Genomic DNA, 21,650 nt, shown 5'->3' with positions numbered 1-21,650 from the left:
TATCTCCACCCTACCAGCTGACTAGAGCACTGAGCATCCTGGAACCAGCTAATGAGATCTGATCCCTCAGGTCACAGTCAAGTGAAGTAGAAAAAATGAGGGGGTTTTGCTTGAATCATAGCTCTCCCACTTTCTCACTGTGTGACCTTTGCACAATTCATTAACCTCTCTGAAGGTCATTCCCCACCTTTCCTGTAGGGTTAGCGTGAGGATCCAGAAAAACATTTCTAACAAGCCTAGCACAGTAACCGGCACACAACAGACACTCAATAAATAGTAATTCTTTACTGGCCTTCATTTTACTCCTTCCCAGGAAAGATGAACGTATGAAGGAAAACAACTGTAATGCAAAGAAATTAGTCTGTATTGGTGGAGTTTCAGGACTCAGTAGTATCTTGGTAGCGAAGATATTTTGAGACCTGAGGCATTTCTAGCCTGTGTCACATCACAACAGGCAACCACTTAATCCATCCTACAGACAGTAGACTATGGCTAGAGGTGATGTTTCCATAAACTCCTCTAGGAACAATCCTGCAAGGACTCGAGCGAGAGAGTGGTAAATCTATCTCCTCTCCTAAGAAAGACAAAGGACGTTATGGTCTAGGCAAATATTTGAAATACATGTTTGAAAAGAGAAACTAACATGATTCAAACATTATATAGCACATGAAACAATGTTTAATGATAGAACATGTGGCTTTTTTTTTTCCTGGGGTTGATATTATTACCTGGGTAGGCTTCCCCAGGTGTCTCAAATTCTCTTGTCCTCATGGCACTCAGCTCTCATTACTTTAAGAACTCAGGTTCACTCAAAAATGACAGGGTCATGTTCCATACAGAAACAGGAAACTCTGATGTGGAGCAACCTCTCTAGTCTAACATAATCAATCCCAATTGGTCTTATTTATTTTTTCACTTGAGAAAACATATTCTGGAAATGCATTGAGAAGCATGTACAATAAGAACCTGTTTAAATTATTTGAGAGAATTAATACTATTAAAACTATTAAAACTATTTCCAATAGTTTAAAAAATAAACTGCTAGGATCAAATGTCAAACGTCAAATGCATAAAATGTCAACTTCTTGGAAAGAGTGCAGCACAGATTTCATTTCTATTATGCTTTTAGCACCTTTCCTCTATTTCTGGAGACAAATAAATTTTGAGCGAGCCTAATTAGCTGTCTATTCAAGTACAACTCAGTGAAAAAGCTAAGGGCATTCCTGCCTATTTTTCCCCCAACTTCTGATTTCTTAGAATGCTGAATTTCGGCTTACGTTGCCTCAAAGCCCTTGGGATCAAGTGACGGTTTTATTTTCTACAACACTGGATTATGAAAACACTTCTACAAAACATTAATAGAATTCCTTCTCTGCATAATTTTGGTAGAAAATGGTAGAACATTAAAAGTAAAAAATCGGCAAAAAGTTGGGTGTTTTCCTCGTGTAGGGGGAAAGACAAGGGTTTACTGCCATGTTTCATATGCATTATTTTGACGGGTGCTGCCCCAAAGCCAATTCAAAGAGCAATCAGGGATGACGTGCAGCTGTTTTCTCTGGAGAAGAACACGCATTCTTACATTGCTTCCAACCTGTACAAGCCCCATCCCTGGGGTCAACTGGCTTACTGAGAAAGTCAGATGAGGAACAACATAAAACACTAGTTTTCCCTAAATGCTCTAGGTAGCTGTCACTTTCCTCTGTGTACACCACATTCCATTACTGCCCAAAGTAATAAAGACTTCTGTCACTGCGAGAGCTTTTCATCTTCAGAGCTCCTTTCTCTTCTCCTGATAAGACTGCCAAGTCCACTCTCAGTAAATGAGCTCATGTGAACACTTTATTTTCAGTGCATGAAAACAAAAAGGGCCATCGCCCAGCTTCAGAGATGGTGGGGGTGGTGCTCTGTCTTCAAAGTCAGAGGAGGATGTTTGAAAGGGACTGAAACTGACCTAGGGAGCTTCCCTTGGAATAAGGAAGTTAAAGCTGAGCCATTACACCCTACTAGCCTCACTTTTATTTTGCGATGCCTGAAGAACTGGGAGGGAAGGGAGCAGGGCAGGGATGGCCGGAGGGAGGGAGAAAAGGGTGGAGGGAGAACAGAGCAGCTACCTCTAAATCAATTTCTGTGTGTGAACATTAAATATTTGCATTCACTTTGGCCAACACCACCAGCCAATATCAATGCCACAAGTATATGTGAGCTGAACGTCTCACATGTGGGACAGATGGCTCAACCATCACAATGCACTCAATTCTGAAATAAGTGAATCGCAGCTTAGGCTTCCCTGTCCAAACAGTAACTAAATTTAATTTTTTTGCAATCAGCGGCATATGTTTGCATCTGCTTACAATATGACTTGGGCCAAGTCTGATCTGGCCATGGCATCCTGAGTACTCAGGCTACACAATTCCTAGTGATAAATGTATTCCAAACACCAGAAGGGCTGGGGACAGGTTAACTAATAAAAGATATACATTGCCTTTTTTTTTTTTTTTTGGTCCCTTGGAGATCTACCATGTTTATGGTCAAGATAAGAGTGGCTGACCAGCTAGAGGATCTTGGTTGTTTTTCTAAAATGTTGAAACTTGCCCCATGTAATGATGATGATAACGATGACAGTAGTAGCAGTAATAAAAAAGAAGTGGACCACATATTTAATTTTCTTTCACATCTAAGAGGTCGGTTTTATCGTTTGGCCTCATTACATTCAACCAAGCCAGTTGATTCAATATATGTGGAGTGCTTATTATGTGCCAGGCACTGTGGTAGGCATGGGGCAGTACCAGTGTATTCCTTTCGGGTTCACAGTCTGGTGGACTGGCGGGCATATAGGTAAATTAATTACAGTGATATAATGCTTGCTTTCTTTTATTTTTTAAGATTTTATGTATTTATCTGACACACACACACAGAGAGAGAGAGACCACAAGCAGGGGGAGCGGCAGGCAGAGGGAGAGGGAGAAGCAGGCTCCCCGCGGAGCAGGGAGCCCGATGCGGGGCTCGATCCCAGGACCCTGGGACCATGACCTGAGCCGAAGGCAGACGCTTAACCAACTGAACCACCCAGGAGCCCTGTAATGCTTGCTATCTAATTAAAGCCGGAGCTAGGCCCTAGGTGGAGCATAAAGAAAAAAAATAACTTCTCTGTAAGTCAAGGAAGGTACTTGTGTACCACTGAGTTGAGACACAGAAGTATAGACAGGAGAGGAAGGTGGAAGGACCGGACATTTTTGTCACAGCAGAATAGCTGTGCCGGAGAAGCAAGTAAAAACAGGATCTGCAGCTGTGTTGCCTGACATATGGCTATTCAAATTTCAATGTAAACGAATTAAAATCAAACCTAAAATTCAGGGTTTTTCAGTTATACTAGCTGTACTGCAAATGCCCCACCATTGTACGTGGCTAGTGGCTACCACATTGGACAAGGCAGTTACAGAACATTCCCATCATACAGAAAATTCTATCGGGCAGTGCTGACTGAGGAACGCAGGCTTTTGAGGAGTGACAAGCTATGAGGTTTGAAATGCAGTAAGGGACCTGGTCCCATAGATCCTGAGAAACCACTCCAAGAAATGGAGGCTTTAGCTTACGACATTTGAAAAGCCACACATGAATTTAAATGGTGGAGTAAGTAGCGTGGGTAGAGGAGAAGAGCAAACAGGTGACTTGATGAGACTTGCATTCTAGAAAGACTTTCATTGAAGCTACAGTGTAGAGGATAGCACACATACACATATGCACACTCGCCCAGAAACATTCCACACACAGGCGTAGCAGCCATATATGCTTTTCTCCTCTTTTATTTTCAGTAACAAACACAATTATAATGATGATGACTAACACTTATTGAATGCTTATCACAGGCCAGGCACTGCCTCAAATGTTTCACATGTATTAATGCATAAAGATCAAGAGATAAAAGGATATCCTAGAAAAACATGTTAATGTCTACATGCCAATATTTCTACTTAATCCTTCATTTATATTGTTTTATGGAACCAGAAATAAAAGAACTGTGAGTAGAAATAATTATAGAAAAACATACAGACAGGTTGAATCAGTGGTATAATTCATCCTGGCAACCAAATTTAAGCCTTAAGCAGGTTATCTTGGAACTTGGGGCTGAGTTAACTGTGCTTGCTACATGTATCTGCAAATAGGTAATATGGCATTCATGGAAGTGCCAATAAAAATTTCTTGAGTTGTATTAATAGGAACTTCTCTACCTAGAGCATTCACCTGCAAGCCCTGATGGAAATTGTTCATGTTGAAAACCCACAGTGTGAAACTGTAAGAAACAGAGGCAACAATTATAAGCAATCAGGAGCAGTGAATTCTCCAGCGACCTGCATTTCACTTAAATGGTGAATTGAGGTGGCTCGATGTCTGGCCAAATCTCAGCTTTCTTTATTTTCTTGAGTAGGGTATTTAGCTCACCATCCTAATCACTTAAAGTCATGCTGTGCCTCACAGTACGCTCATGAAATATGCTTTCTTCTTTAATGGACAAAATTTGATCCAGGTTCTGATGAAACAAACAAAAAAAAGAGGTCTGATATGGTCTGGAGCCTGGAGCTCCTTCCAAGCTGGTGTCTTTAGTCCCTATCGCTTTCCTGTAATTTACTGAGCGGATCAGCCAAAACAGAACTAATTGAATTCCTACTGTGTACAGGGAAAAGCTCATGGCAGGTAAAGAAATTCATAATTCTGACATTCAAAGTGTCTAAAATCTAGTTAAAAGAGACAACACAAACATATAGAAAATAATATGACAACAATTAAAAAGCAACAAATAGTCAATATTTAAAACAATACGTTCTAAACTGAATCCTTGAGTGCTACAGAGATTTGAGAATTTAGGATACAGGATGAGTATAATGCTATGGGGTTCAGAAAGGAAGACTACCTGAAAGAATTGGTTGTGAAAATGAATAAAGGAAACCCCACTTAAAATCAAGTTGGGAAGTCCTGGGTGGAGGGGGCGGTATTCATACACCACTACTTCCTACGATTCACAAGCTCCAACTGGAATAAGCTTACCCTACATACTCTAGTAGGAGGAAGAAATATTTTCTCCTCACCCAGCAACAGCCCAGCCAATGACAAACTGCCCCACTCAGCCAATGAGAAGTCATCACCACCCTGAACTCTTGTTCTTCTCCGGTGGATCTGCATTCTAAACAGCCCCTCCCAGATCCCCCTCTTTCTCCCCAAAGGAATACTCCTCTCCTTTGTTTTCTGGACTTGCCTATGGATCACTATAGTCTGCATGTCCTGAATTGCACTTCCTGTGCTCCTCCTGAATAGACTCATTTTGCTGATAAAATAGCAGACCATTTTATTTCTAAGGTTAACATTACATGATATCAGGAATGGGATACAAAGGAAATGAGCCCCTGAGGAACTAATGACCCAAGGACTTGGGTGTGGAACCCACTGGAACCCACTTAAGCCCTCTGTGCTCTCCATTTCCTTGAGTTACCTTTCTTCCTTTCCATTTGGATGATCACCTTTTGGATTGGAGCTCCCTCCCTTTGGCTCAGCTCTCCAACTTTATTTGGATCTGTTTTTGTTTTTATGAAGCTTCTCAGTAAGCCACCCAATCCTGCTCAAAATGGGGAAAACATGTGAATCCTGGTGTTTTAGATGAGCTGTTGGAAAACAGAGCCCCTCATATTTAAGATGTTTTAGGGAATCCAAGGCAAGAAAGAGTCCACCTGGTCCTTACACCAAGATCTTGTGCCATTCTGAAAAAAAGGGGTGAACTTTTTGGATCATTTGGAACCATAATGGCCATTCTGGGGAAACTCTGACCTAAGTAAATCTACCTTAAGAAACACCTTAAAAGAGAAGATCCCAAAGATCTCAGGGACAATGGAATATATATTTTTGATTTGTATGCATAAGCGTAAAAGACAAAATGACTCCAAAAACAGCTCTAAAGGGATTCTTATGGCATGAAAATAAAAATCTTTAGCAAAGTACTTTGGCCACCTGAGCAGGTGAACTTAACTTAGTCCATCTGCCAGAAGCACAGTTTGCATCCAACTATTCTTTTGAGTTTTGTACCTGATCATGGCTAAGATTTTTTTAAAACTACAACTCTAAGATCTTTGTATCTGTCTTCATGTTTATGTATGTCTATGTATGTGTATGATTTTTCTACCTCCAGAAGGTATTGCCAAAATTAATTTGTAAAGAGCTCTATTAAACTGGCTTAAAGAAAAAAATCAGTGCTTATATAAATTAAGTAAACTAACAAATGTTTTTCAAGTTCATGTGATCTGGGATAATCTATGATAATTAAAAGATAGTTTAAATTTGTTGGTTTAATTAAGACAGACATGTCTTAGAGTTATCAACATTGAATAGAATGCAAACATACAACTTTTATTCTACATGGTTTTATTAGTCAAATACGTTCATGTTATCTCTTGTAAAATCTGTCAGCAAGAAAATTCACTTGAGATGATGCCTGACTTTGTCTAACTTCTCCAAGTTTTTGAGAGTAATCTAAACATAATTGTTGGGAACAAAATGATTTAGACAGATGAATGAAAATGGGATAGTTTTATGGGACGCCTGGGTGGCTCAGTTGGTTAAGCATCTGCCTTCGGCTCAGGTCATGATCCCAGGGTCCTGGGATCGAGTCCCGCATCGGGCTCCCTGCTCGGCGGGGAGCATGCTTCTCCCTCTGCCTCTGCCTCTCTCTCTCTCTGTCTCTCATGAATAAATAAATAAAATCTTAAAAAAAAAAGAAAATGGGATCGTTTTTAAATGTAATAATTATGTTTTAAAAAAATGTCTTACCCAAATCTTTTTGGTAAGTCAAAACTTTAGAGTTTTGCTCAAACTAAATGATGGAATTTCACTGAATATCTGGATCATTTTCTAAACAAGATAAAATACTAAGCCATTAATTTTTTTAAAGATTTTACTGATTTATTTGAAAGAAAGAGAGAGCACAGCAGGGGGGAGTGGCAGGCAGAGGGAGAGGGAGAAGCAGGCTCCGCTCTGAGCAGGGAGCTGGATGTGGGGCTTGATCCCAGGACCCTGGGATCATGACTTGAGTTGAAGGCAGACACTCAACCGACTGAGCCACCCAGGCACTCCTAAACTATTAATTTCTGAATGTAGGTTTATCCATTTTTGGTTTCTCATTAGGGAGGATGTAAAGATATTGGTGTCTATCAGGAAACATGTTTTATATCACACTGGGAAAAGTTTCTATGAGAAACAACATATTTTTAGAAATTATAAAATATACTTATAAATTTACCAGTTCACAATTGCCTACTTCTTAGTTTTTGCTGACAATTAAGGATTCAAAGGGTTAAGAATTCTAGATAAGATATATAAAATAAAACCACTAAAAATAATGAGGACCAAAGAAAATCACTGTATATGGGAATTATGAGAGGAAAATAGGATTTTTTTTTGTTAAAAGATGGTATGAGGAATGGAGATGCATTTTGTTGAGGGAAATGAAAGTGTTTTTTTTTTTTTTCATGAAGTAAAGTTGGTTATTTCAGAAAGAGAGAACAAGGGACAAAATAAAATGGACACAGGAAGTTTTAGGTTTGTGGGAAATTAATTTTATGTGTAATCAAGCAGGGTAAGATTAAGATGACTTTATTTAAAAATAAGTTTAGGGGTGCCTGGGTGGCCCTGTTGTTTAAGCATCCAACTCTTGGTTTCAGTTCAGACCATGATCTCAAGGTTGTGGGATAGAGCCCCACATCAGGCTCTGCACTCAGTGTGGAGTCTGCTCCAGATTCTCTCTCCCTCTCCCTCCCTCAAATAAATAAATAAATAAATAAAATCTTTAAAAATAAAAATAAAAATAAGTTTAAGTATCAAAAGTGCACTGGCAAAAAATTAAATTTGTTTTTTCTTTCTGTTGAAAGGACAAAGTTTTCTTAGATTATTGGTCATTCTTATTAAGAAATTATAAAAAAGTTTCTTCACCTTTAATGTAATCTGCCTAGGAAACAAAGATCCGATGTTTTGTCTTTATCAGATCTTCGATTACTCTAAAATAAAGCTGTGAAAAATTTAAGATCAGAACACTGAACTGGGTAAGAATTTCTAAAACTAATGAAAAACTGATGGCTTTAATGTTCTGTTTTTCCAGATTTAAAGGACCTCCTTTTCTCCTTTTAGCTATCTGTAACGTATAGCAATTTGGTAAAGTGTATCTTTACAACAAAGACTGAAGCATTGATCTTTTTCTCCCTACCTGATCTATCCAGAATTCTGAGACTCTTATTAAATATTCTTATTTTCCATGACTATGTATGTACTTGCATAAGTTCAATGAGAATATGTTCTCCTTGTAACAGGACACCCAATGCACCTAGCCCCTGCTTCCTTTGATTCACAGCTGATAAAAGGCGATATACTTCAATTTTGCAAAAGCCTAATCAAATCCATAGAGAATAATCATACTTTGGTAGGACAATCTTCCACAGTGTGCTCCCAGGAGGTGAAAGCATCAGATGTCATAATCTGGAGCCCTGAGATTTCATCTATTAGAAAAGATATCTCCAGAAAGATTTTCTTCAACCCTGTTGGAAAGGCTCCTGTCAGGTACTGTTAGCCAACCCTTATGTTGTCAAACTCTAGGGAATAGACTCATGGATTCATGTGTCACATCTGAAAAAAAAAAAGAAAGGAAGAAAGAAAGAAAATCGCCAAACCCAGACTGGACCTACACACCAACAGGTGACCTAAAAGTAAAGATTTCTAGGGGCACCTGACTGCCTCAGTCAGTAGAGCATGTGACTCTTGAACTTGGGGTTGTAAGTTCGAGGCTCGTGTTGGATGTAGAGATTACTTAAAAATAAAATCTTTTAAAAAATACAAATAAAAAATATAAGAGTAAAGATTTCTAGAAAGAGGTGAAAAGAGGTGACACTGGAGGGAGACAGATTTGCCAAGATGTTCAGGCCAGGCCAGTACACCTGTTTCTTGCTGTTGCTTCTTACCTTCTTTTCTCCCTCTTTCTCTTGGAAAGACTCTAATCTGCATTTCTCAATCCACTGCAAAGTGGAAAAACTTTCTGACTGTTGGATCTGTCACCAAAATCTCTGATCTGTTCATGATGTAGGAGATCCCCTGGTCTCACCTATAACCAATTCCTCTTTAGTCTCAAATGCCACTATTAATTATACCTGCAACTTGACAGGTGTTACTTATCAGGTTAGGCTATTAGAGCCAAGTGTTCCCATACCTTATTCCAACTTTTCTCCAACCAAAACCATACCAGTTCAGCTGAACACCTCTACCTTTACCAGTTGTACCTTTGCCTTCCCCCTACACATTCTTTTCCCTATCTAAATATGAGCTGTTTCCCTGCACTCAAAAGAAATACAAGTGGGCTAACTCTTCTCTGCAAGGCTTTTAAGAAAAGACCCCTTTAGGATGGAATGGACCCCTTTTCAGAATGTCAGCCCAATTCCTCTGCTACCTGGCTTGGAAACATCTATCAGGAAATTCCAGCTAGTGGACCAATCAATAACCAGACCTTGGCAGAAGTCCTCTGTACTCCACCTGGTTTCATTTTTGTCTGGGACAGACGGCATTTCCCATGAGCACGTGAATATTTAGACGGCCATCGAATGGGAGGTCAGTGCTCATTGGAATGTCTAACCCCCTGTCAACCTCCATAATAAATCAGGAGCCTCCCATTGGCCCACGCCATTAAATCTCCATAGCCGCCTTAAACAGGAACTTACAGGAAGTGTACATGACTCTGGGTTTGCCTCCACAGGGAGAGCTAGCTGATTTCCACAGTCAAAGCAGTAACAGCCCAACAATGACCACTTGACTCACTGGCCAAAGCAGTTTTGGTCAATTACATAGCTCTTGATCACCGACCTGCTGAGCAAGGAGGTATTTGTGCAATAGCAAATACCACTTGTTGCATATGAATAAATGTCTCTGGAGAGGTAGAAATTCAGTCATATGATATTAGCGTATGAGCCTATTGGTTCTGACAAATTTCAGCTAATGACCCCTGGTCATTTGCCCTGTATACCTGTTTACCTTCAGGTTTGGAATCCTGGTTCAGAACTATAATACAGACTGGATTTGTCATATTCCTTTTAATTCTGCTTTGCATAATTATTTTTAAGTCTTATATCTGCTGCCTGTCAGATATATGCCTGTAGAATGACATACCCAACAGGGTGATGCTAACTCGGCACTTCAAGATGATATACAGTGATTATAATCTTGATTAGGTATAGACTTAAGATGAAAAATGCCTGAAGGTCCTCCCTCTTACCCTCCCTTGTTACTCAAATATGGCTTCTGCATTTTCCAATCTGTGCACTTTCCCTCTGACATAGGATATGACAATCCAGAGAGGTCCTGCCTGGCACTGAGGAACAAAACCACTAAATGCAGAAAATCTAACTCTTGATTGGCAATGCTTTTGAGGAAAGATCTTGATGTAAAGGAGGAACTGTGAAAACGAGCACAGGAAATCTCACTTAAATTGAGTCTGGAAGCCCTAAAGAAGGAGCCCTCATGTACTACCACTCACCACCTTTGGCAGGCTCCAGCAGGAGGAAATGTACCTTCTTTCTCCAAGGAGAAGCAGCTTACCTGCACACACCCTAGCAGGAGGAAGACAGATTTTCTCCTCACCCAGCAACAGCGCAGCCAATGACAAACTGCCACACTCAGCCAACGAGAAGCCGTCACCACCCTGAACTCTTGTTCTTCTCCAGTGGACTTTCATTCTAAACCGCCCCTCCTAACTCCCCATTTTTCTCTATAAAGCAATGTTCCTCTCTTTTGTTTCCTGGACTTGCCTAGGTTCACCATAGTTTGTGGTTCCCAAATTGCCATTCCTCTATTCCCAAATAAACACATTCTGCTGATAAAGTAACTGGCTATTTTATTTTTAAGGTTAACAACTGTGAATCAGGTCATGAAGGAAGTACTGGGGAACTAAACGTATTGTAGGTTTGGATATTCATAATGGGTCCCCATGAATTCTTTCGGATTTATTTTATAATAAAACCACAATCAAAGGATTTAAAAATCTGAAAAGAGAAATAAGAGATAAAATACATTAAAGCGAGGACTGGTTCATAAGTCGTTTTTAATTAGAAATTACATGTACTAACATCTCACAACAAGAAAGAGAACTTTACACATCGTACTTTCCTTATAATTTCCTAAAACGTTGCTATTTACAATTTCTAATATAATTAATGGGGTGTTTATAATGCTTAATGCTGAAAATCCTCCGATCTAACTAATTTTTAAAATGAATTATTCCACTTAGTGAGAAAAAAATCCTTTTGATTTTTACCCACATGCTACAGTTTCTAAGTATTCCATATTTTCAGCTATTATCCTTTCCTTACAAAGAGCCCACTTAATAATGTTCACTCTAACAACCTCATTTATTTTCCAGAAAATTAACTCAGTTTCAACCCTGATTAATGATTTCATCTAAATGAATCAAATTAAAAATTGAAAATTATATTTCAAAAGCCAAAGGAAAAAAAATTGACCATTTCCAGTTAACAAATGATCCTTTCAAATATTAAAAGATGACCATGAAGAGTGCGTGATAGTAATGAAATCTGGCTCATGCCTGCTGCTTATCTGGAGTTCATGGAGGAAAATTAAAGAAAAAAAAAAAGAGAAAGAAAAAAAGAAGGAAAGAAAGGAAAAAGGTACCCTATGCATTTTTTAACACTAAAATCCCTTGGGATACCAAACTGACTTCTACTTAGGCTTTTCCTGTAATCAGTGTACCAAAATAATACAAGCATTTCCGTGTTAATTAAACCTGGTTGGGCTGGAGATGCCCCTCAGCAGAGGAGGGATTAGGGAGTCACATGCACACACACTAAGAGCCCCTGTTAACAAAACCGAACCCATGAAATGCTGCTTCATGCTACCATGTCTTTTCTATGAGGCAGAAGCAGTCCATAAAGAAAAAAAGCAACTCATGAGGGAGGAGCTTCTTTTCTGATATTTATTTTCAAAAATCCATTTTTGGTTTAAGGGCGGGGGGAGGGAAGGATGAACAGGGGAAGAACACAAGATACTCAGGGCAGAGAAACCAGTTCTGTATGATACAACGGTGGATATGGGTCATTATACATTTGTCAAGGCCCACAGAACACCGACCATGAACCCCGATGTAAAGTCTGAACTTTGGATGATAATGAGGAGTTAATGTAGGGAGGATTGTAACAAGTGGACCACTGAGGATGAGTGTGCGCATGCGTGTGCGGAAGAGGCTTTACGGGAACTCTGTGCTTTCCGCTCAGTTTTGCTGTGAAACTAAAAGTACTTTAAAAAATAAAGTCAATTAAAAAGGAAAAAAAGATAGAATCCTTCCCCTACCACCAAATCCACTTTTAGGGTCTACAGCCTTGCTCCATTTATCCCAAGGTCTATGGAGGAAATTTAGAATAAAGGATCATCCAGTTCTCGGCTGGAGCTCATTTCGTTCCATTTTTAAAATGTATGTACAAGAGTAACAGACGCCGAATGACTGGCCTTGCAGCAGGTCTCAGAGAGTGTTAACGGAGGCCTCTGCACAGGCTGCATCCTGTGTCCTCGACAGAGAGATGCACGCACCCCAAGCTTTACCTTCTGGGCACAGATTGTTGAAGATAAAACAGCATCTCCAAGTCTGCGGGCGAAAAAGGAGCTTCTGCATTCCTCCCAAATTTTTCTCTTCTCTGGGCTGTGGCTCTCCGGGGCCCAGACTGCTGGGGGCCTCGCAGGGACGCCCCCCACCCCTATCCCCACCCCCACCCCCACCCGCACCCCCAGCCGCCAGCGGAGGCGGCCGCGCTGCAGCTGCAAGGGGGAGGGCACACCGGGCTCAGCCGGCCAGCTCCAGCCCCGGCCCCCCGCGGGCTGCCCCCAACCCCCATGGGCGCCAGACCCCGGCGGCGGCCGCCGCGCAACGGGCAGCTGCGTGGAGGAGACGCCGTGGCGAGATCAGCTGGCCTGCAGCCCGGGCACCCCGGTGCCGCCCGGGGCCCCCCTCCGCGGGCTTCTCGCGGCAGCCTCCGAGCCACCACTAGGGGCTGGGCGCCGCTGGAGCCAACGTCCCAGGCGGAACAGAACCGTGGAACACCTGCCACGGAACCGGGGGAAGCTCCCAGAAAACTAGAGACCATAAGGAACACCTCTTGTGCGTTACGGGGAAACAACTGGGTATATATTTTTTTTACAACATTTACTAAACAGTATGAATTCTCATGAGTTGTTTGGGTCTGATAGAGAAACGCAGTTTCAAAGGGCAGGAGCAAGGGGTACACCTGTCTTCAGGGCCGGGATGTGGTGAGTTTGGGATTTATATGCTGGGGCAAGTTAGCATTCCTCAGTTGCTTTCTCTTCAGTGGCTTGTTTCCCACATCCCTTGTCATAACTGTTGTGGCCACACCCCGCTTGCCCACAGGTTGGAGGATTACTTCATTAATCACCACAACAGGAGGCAGACATTATTACCTACAATTTACAAGGGGAAATCAAGACCCAGGAAGAGATGACTTGCATCAAAACAAAACAAAACAAAACAAAAAGTGTCATGTTATATTGCTCCTTAACTAGTATTAATCTGCCAGGCTTTCTAGAGCATGCATCCTAAAATTCTAGAATTTTTCAAAAGTACCTTATAGAACTGTAAAAACCGAAGTCCATTCAAAGCCCTGACAACTGAAGTGGGTCTTCGGGAGCTTTATTAAAATGCCTCCATTTAACAAATCCATAAATGAAGGCTCAAAATGGTAGAATGACTTGTCTAAGGTCATGCAGCAAGTAAGTAAACATAAGAAAAAAACATATGAAAATGTCTGAATAAATTCCTAGTCTTTCTATGTTCTGCTGAAATTCCCAGTGCTTTCAGATAGAGTAATTGTTTAACACAGTTAAGGCTATTATCCACATTAGCACAGAAAGTGTTGGCCTGAATGAGCCTTTGACATCTGCAGGGATTTTGTAATGATTAGTGGGGAGAATGAGAAGGATCTGGTGCTGCTGTACATATAATTCCTCTCCATTACATTTACCCGAGGAGGCTAAATGCCCATGGACCCTATCTTGTCATGAGCCTGACAAGACTTTGTAGACTATTCCAGGTACTACCAGCTTTTGATATGAAATGTAAAGCAAAAAATAAAATATTGCTTCTGAAAGCAAATACTCTTCAGTACCAAATATAATCTCTTTGCACTTTTCAAACAATAAGGCTGGGATGGGAAAATCAGAATGAGGGCCAACTGTAACAGGTGCTAATAAAATTTTTCCATGAACCACTGTGTTGGTATAATCCTTTCTCTGACCTGGAACACTTTGGCCATTTTAAAGCCAGGACTCCCTGGATTATCTCTTTCGGGTTAATTGTTCCCAAGTGGATTGCTGACTCCATGTAATGGAGAGAAGGTCTGTAGGGATTATTCCAGAATGGCACAAGAATTTCTCTGACATACAATCTAGATGAACCAAGTTTTCAAAAACTGTGATTCAGTGAATTAGCTAGCCAACCAACATCTTCATAGCTTAAGAGAACAATGAAATGATTTTTCCTCATGTTCAAAGTTCTGAAAATAAATGTAAACTCACTGTAAATTAATTTAGTCTTTAAATTAATACCTGATCAATAATCGGACATTGTTTTCATTGCCTACATTGCCTATAAGACAATAATTTTTCAGCTATGTCAAACTTAGTGTAAACAATATGCAGCAGAAAGGAAAATAATAGGTGGAAATTCTATTTGCTGGCTCTACATAGCAAAATCTGATAATAAAGATTTCAAAGCATTGTCTTTTTAGTTAAATTACAAAGTTGGCTGCTCTCTGTATTGATCAGAATAACCACGCTAATTTTCTTGCTTTTACATTTCATATTACTTAAAACCCCATTTTAATCATTAAATATGCCGAATGACATTTTAAAGGAAATGAATCTAAGTAGTCCTTAAATTTCATTTCATTTTCATTAATATTTCCTCTTGTTCCTTTTTAACACTAACTCCTTTGCTTACTTTAAAATATAACTCAAAACCCAAGCTCTATATAAAGTTTTTCAAAATCCATTTTATTCATCTCTTCTCCCAAAGACTCACACAATCCATGAATCGACCCTAATTTTCACTGAAGTAGTATGCAAATATTTGCTATAACTTTATGTACCTATCTACTTTATACGGTTTGACTACTAGCTGGATGAAGATAGATTTCTATTTCATCTTCACTGTAAAAAGACACTACTGGATGCTAAGGAGCCTGGGACCATTTCATAGAAGATCCCCCCTCTCCCCGCAAACCAGCTGAAGTAAGAGACATACAAAAAATAAAAAAAACACAGAGGCTCATCGATCTCAGTAATTTTCAGATGATTCTAGAAAACTCCGATATTTCCAGTCAAGAAAACAAAAACTGTTTGTGCCATCACACCCTAGTCACACATTCTCGCCCCCAGTGTGAGGCTGTGAGGATAAAAGAACTCATGTATATAAAGTTATCAGATTGTGGTTCCACCTTTGTCTGTGTCCAAATAGGAAAATGGAAACCACCCTAGGCATTTCCACAGGGAGACTTTAGTAGGAGAAATTGGTTCAGAAGGGGTTGGGGAACTACAGGAACAAAAATGGAACAGGGAGAGTAACTATGACCATGGCCTCTATAGGTTATGCGAACAAAAGGAAGAGTCTGGCTTGGAGACTCTGGAAGCCCAGGGAAGACACCCTGCTGGCTGAGACTCCGACCTCTGAGGAGGAGACGCCAGTGGCCAGTGCTGGGTTGTCCAAGGCGTGCCATGGGGCTTGGCCTGGAGTGCCAGAAAGAGCTTGAAACTGTGCCAACTGCCACTGCCAGGGCAAAGGGTCTCCTACGGGGCGGCACTGTCAGGAACAAGTCAACAGGAAGCAAACATAAAGATCAAATTTCTTCTCCCTCCTCCGGCCCTGAGTCCCAGCCCCCGCACCACAAAAAAGGGTGGGTTTAGAGCTGAGAAACAATAGTTTGATAAAGGGCACTGGGCTTAAGAGGGCTTTCATAACTGGATCATCAACCTCATCTCTAAGAAACAGTAACCTTTCTATAAAAGTGCATCCTACGGCATTAGAAAGGGATTGGGTCACTTTCATGAGCCAATAATCTGTTGCTAATACCTAGTGTTCACCCCCTGAACTCCCACATTTTCCATTCTTTTCCATGGCCTGTGTCACCTAAAATATTTCTCCGTTGCTCCTCGTTCTGAAAGCATATTCTTGACCTTTTAACCTTAAAAAGACAAAGTATATCATCGTTTGTCGCCCAATACACAGTAGTATTTTTGTGCAGGATGAATACATCTTTGGAATATATTGAAACCCTAGCCCTGTGGCCTTAGGGCTGCTCTGGCTTGTGACCAGGTGGACAGGTGGATGGAAGGGGGAAGGGGAGATGCCTGTATGTGAGGGGTGGATGAATATGTGTGCACAATGAGGCTGCCTGTGTAAAGAGAAGCACAGCACAAAAACTAGGCCAAAAAAATGTAACCAGGAAGCAGCTCAAACCAAAACTTGATAAAGGAGTTATGTGGCTGCTTTTTTATTTTTATTTTTTTTTTTGCATTAGTGTTTTTGGTCAGCTCCTTAATGTTATATGAAAACAGAACTATGGCCTGTGAACCAATTTACTAAACAAATAGCAGCTGTAGTAAAACATCTGTTTGGGAAAGAGGAAATATAAACTCATAAAATCAAATGACGGCAATGCGATCTGTACCTTCACAAATATGTGAATGTGAGACATATGGAGCAGTTGGTGAAAGATTATCAATCATTCTATTAAAAAACAAAGTTTGAAATAGGTAACATTATGATCTTCATACAACATAATAGCCAGTATCTGAATATGATCTCAGAAAATGGTATGTGAATATTTCTTGGGAATGAGGGTAGCTATGAACATCTTCCTTGCGAAAGAAATTGTTAAAATAAAAAATAGGATTATATATCTAAAAATAACTATATGTGTCTATACTGTCGCCAATAGTAGAATGGTAGAATATAATGATAATAGAGCTAAATAAATTAATAATAACGATAGGAAAGAAAGACCGTATATGGAACTCGGGAAAGACATTTGCTGTATTACACATAGACCTGCCCTATAGTTCCTTGGAGTCAAAGTGATTTGCTTTCTGAGATCGATCATTAGAGGACCTTGAATGAAAACTGCAATGAAACTAAGAAAGAGAAAAGCAAACGAAAGACTAGGTTTCATCCTTATACATCCAGCCTGGAAGAGAAGCAAAATCAATAAAGAGAGCTTAAATTAAAACAAAACAAAAAGTACCTTCTGAAGAAGCTGTTGCTAGCGTCATAATAACAGGAGAGCTGATTTCTTTGTTTGCAATACTTTTTTGCCCCTGCTCTCCTTTCTCTTTGATTCACAGAGTTTAAGTTAAAACCAAATAAAGACATAATACATCCAAAAACAAAATCATATCACTAGGATAAAGCAAATCTGGGCGTCATAATAAAAAATGTCAGAGCTATAAAAGCAAAGGCAGTAGCTAGGTTCTTTTTTTTTTTTTTTTTTTCTTTTTCCCCTCTCCATACTTAAAAGTGAAATACCTAGCTGTTATCTTGGTGCCTGCAGAGCCTCCCCATTGTAGATTCAATAATACAAGAGGCTTCTTATCAGCAGCTGGGGTGACTGATTGGAGCTGTGATATGTTTAGACAATGCACTGTATTTAACTGAATTTACAGATGCCCCAACTCAGACGTGGTAGTAAACGCCAGAGACTAATAGGAAATTAAACATGTACAATGGACTAACTCCATTTGCTCTCACACAGTGTAATATGTTTAGTTAACTTACTCATAGTCACACTTTATCTTTTTCTCTATGGATTCCCTGGGATATGTTTCAAATTGGCCAGAGATTAAATCTTCTTTTCAATTTTTTGTTACCATTTTATTGCTGCTTTCCCTTATTATTGGCCACTCTTTCTCTTGCAGAGATAAGCTAAACAAGATGACCCTCAGTACTCCACCCCCCCAACCCAATTATCAGATAGTCAGCAAGGAATGCAAGGGTACAGGATTCCATAATATTAATATTAATATAACATGAGAGGAACAAAAATCAGTCACTTATTTGAAAGCAATGGTGTATTTAACTCATTTGAAATTTAAATGTGAATTTTAATGTACCTGGTATGTAACACATACATACAGAAAGAGAGACAGTGTGGGAGCAGCATGCATAGGTCAGTTTGAGAATTATTTTACTCTTCATTGTTTCATATATTTGCTCACAAAAACAGCGGCAAGCACACACGTGTCTGCAGAAGTGTGCAGCACAAATGTTGAGAGGGGAAGGAAAAGATGTCACAATGCTCTAGTACTTTTCATCTGGTTAACAGAGAAAGGTAATTTATCCTTAGATAAATCCACAGATTGATCTGTAGATCTGCTTTGAAAGAGGCTGTTCACAGAAAACTCTTGCTGTATAATATCAAGTGAATCCATAATGGTTTTGTTGTCCTTAGGAAACTGTGAAGAATTTCTACATTCACGAGAGCCTGTTACACCTAGAAAGTATAGAAGAAATCTCTAGCCTGTTCTGATCACATTCAGACTCCTGCGAGGGTTAAGGACCATTCCATGTGAATGCGGACCACATCCCCACACCCCACACCTTTCCTTAAGAAAAGTGGATAGAGTTCGTGGTGAGAAAAACTGACGACTAAGGCTGACATCAGTACTGGCTAGACCATGAGGACCTCCGATTCACCTGTTTACATTTATGATGGAGACAAGCAAAAATCCTTTGGTATCAGCCTAACTTCTAACATAAAAGTAAGAAAATCCAGAGCAAACATGATGGTCCAGAAGGTTGGGCAGAGTGGGCATCTGCACGACAACTCACATGCCTCAAAATCTAAAGAATGAAACGGGACAGAAAGATTTTGCAGCCTGAACCCTGTCTGTACACATTCACACCTGCTTCGGAAACTTTGGTGCCTGGATCCTACCACAGAACAGCCGAATCTCCTATTGCAGGGAACCCAGGCCAGGGGCAACGGTCTTAATATTACCATTAACGCTGAGAATGATCCTTTCCACTCTCTATTTCTTCAATTGCTATTTTTACTGAGTACACAAATGATTTTATCAGAATTTTGTTTCTAAAAAGACATTTGAATACCTAAAACAGAAAAGAAATATTTGACTATGTTGATCAAATGATAAGTGCCTGAACATCATAGTCCTTTTAATCAACTTTTTAATTGGCTCTTTTTCAAAAGCAAGGATGGTGCTAAGGAAAAACACTGAAGCTCATATAACCACATAAAACCACGAACAAACAAAATTTATATCATTAATCATCCCAAAGCACTATTCTCCTCCACCCCCACATCAAAATTCTACTCCATGGAAAGAACAGAGTGGCATGATATCAAGGAGCACTAATGTCATTTGAAAATCAAGTTATAATCAAATAACCATTACTCAGTAAAATGGACTTCATAGTAATCATTTCTTTCTATAACTGAGCAGTCCAATAAATGTTACTTCTCTTAATCAGTTCTGATTGGTATTTGCTATATGAGACACAGACAAATCTTTGACCAATCTTTAATTAGTATCACTGATGAAATATTTATTCTTTTAATTTGAATTTAGAAACCCAATAAAGCCATGTTTGCATCTTTTATCAACTTAAATATTATCCTCCTTTATTACTTTTGTCATGACTGCAGACTCTGAAAATGTTCTCCTGAAACAATGCGTATTTCATATATGCATAGTTGCCCTGGTCTCATTGCTTTTAGGGCAAATATTTAATATAGGCGTTCAGGTTATAAATTCATTTCAGTCCTCTTTCTGAGGGGATCATGGAGTAGATTTCCTCTAAGTGTCAAGAGAAAAAAGGAAGATATTTTTAGACATCCTAAGATCTTCTTAGGGAATCACAGATTCACCAAATCATAACCTAATCCTCCCTGGAGCTCCCGGTATCCAATTCACAGAAACGATGGGGCTGGACAACGTTACTGGGCCCTTGTGCATGGAATGTGTGGGATATTCTAGTGCCCAGACACTGAACTCAGAAGCCAGTGTTCTATTTTTGGCTCTACAACTGATGAGCTGCCACCTTTAGCTTAACTCATCTCCCCAACCAGAGGCACACTTGTACAGTTCCCAAGCCTGTACTGACCGGAGCTCATTTAAAATAGGCAGAAATCACCAAGCATATTATTAAAATCTAATGAAGCAATCAGATTGCAACTTATTATAAAAACACCTTTACCAATCTCCTCTAGTCCACAAAACACCTCTGAAATTAGTATGACCAGAATAATCTAGAAACAAAAAAAAAGGGGGGGATCATTTCTTTTGAAGGACACACAAAGAAATGACATAGATACCTTCTGTGTTGCTCAGAGAAATCTCTGGTACATGAACATCTTTCCTAGTTATGGGTTTTGAGCTTCCTTTCACCTTCTCTTTTGCATGGCACAATCTCTAGTGAAAGTGACCTCTTTGTAACAAATCTATCACAAATGGGTGTTTATAATGTGTAGAACATTAGATGTTCATACCAGTCGTGCCTGTTAATCTATTACACTTACTTCCCAGCATCACCTACCTCTGCTACCTAGCACTTTTCCCAGTTACATTTACTCAGGAGATTATTACACATGACAGCATCAACTCTTCTAGAACATGGATCACATTGGCTTTTGTTCAGGAATGTATACTTAAAGCCTAGCACGATGGCTAAGACATTAACAGCAAAAGACGAAACACAGACCTTTTCTCAAAGACACCAACACTTATTCTGTACGTGTCTCAAAGAGAGCCTTTGATGGAGTCACACCTTCATCTACCCTGCAGAGCTCACTTCATCCTTGCCAATGGCTTCTGCAACAGAGCTGTGGCCCGCTAAGTGTCCACAGTCTCTGATACTCCTGCATTCCTACTTCTACCCAGAAATAACAAAAGCAATAATCAAGGCTTCATGTTCTGGCAATATCTGTTTTTTTGTTTTGGTTTTTGGTTGCCTTTATTTTTTAAGAGAGAGAGTGTGGGGATGGGGCAGTGGGACAGAGGGAGAGGGAGAGGGAGAGGGAGAGAGATCACCTTAAGCAGGCTCTACTCCCAGCACGGAGCCCCACGCAGGGCTCGATCTCACAACCCTGAGATCATGACCTGAGCCAAAATCAAGAGTCAGATGCTTAACTGACTGAGCCACCCAGGTGCCCCTGTTTTATGAAAAAAATGCAAACAAAGTGGTTTCCCAAACTATTTTAATCAGATTCAATAAGGTGGAATACTCTGGGATACACTAATTAATCATAGTTAAAAAAACACTTTAGAAATAACAAGTCTACTTCTTAAAATAATCTTAAAATTTATTAAAAATAACCACAAAAAAGACAGGAGACATAGATATAAAAATAGCATTATTGTTGACATATTAGGTAACTATATATATATGTTGTGTATGCTGGCATTTCTTGTTAAAATCTTCATTAGTTGTTAATTCTGTCAAACAAAATCTTGGCCTATAATTCTATCTGGTGGTGGCTGTCAGCTTGTATTTTGCACGTTTCAGTATTATTTAAAAGTACTTTTCCATATTTAATATGTGATGG

At 39.8% G+C, this 21,650-nt stretch overlaps 1 protein-coding gene across 3 annotated transcripts in view; it reads right to left on the bottom strand.

Annotated features, from left to right (window-relative positions):
* The window catches only part of ESRRG (estrogen related receptor gamma), a 222,408-nt gene that overhangs the window by 85,033 nt on the left and 115,725 nt on the right, over positions 1-21,650 (bottom strand). The gene's annotated exons all lie outside the window — the stretch shown is intronic.

This window comes from Eumetopias jubatus, unplaced genomic scaffold, assembly GCF_037043125.1.
Source record: "Eumetopias jubatus isolate StellerSeaLion01/CBP00866 unplaced genomic scaffold, mEumJub1_p1.0 scaffold_12, whole genome shotgun sequence".
NCBI lineage: Eukaryota > Metazoa > Chordata > Mammalia > Carnivora > Otariidae > Eumetopias > Eumetopias jubatus.
Note: the sequence above shows the minus strand (reverse complement) of the source record. Positions and strands in the feature narration are given on the sequence as shown.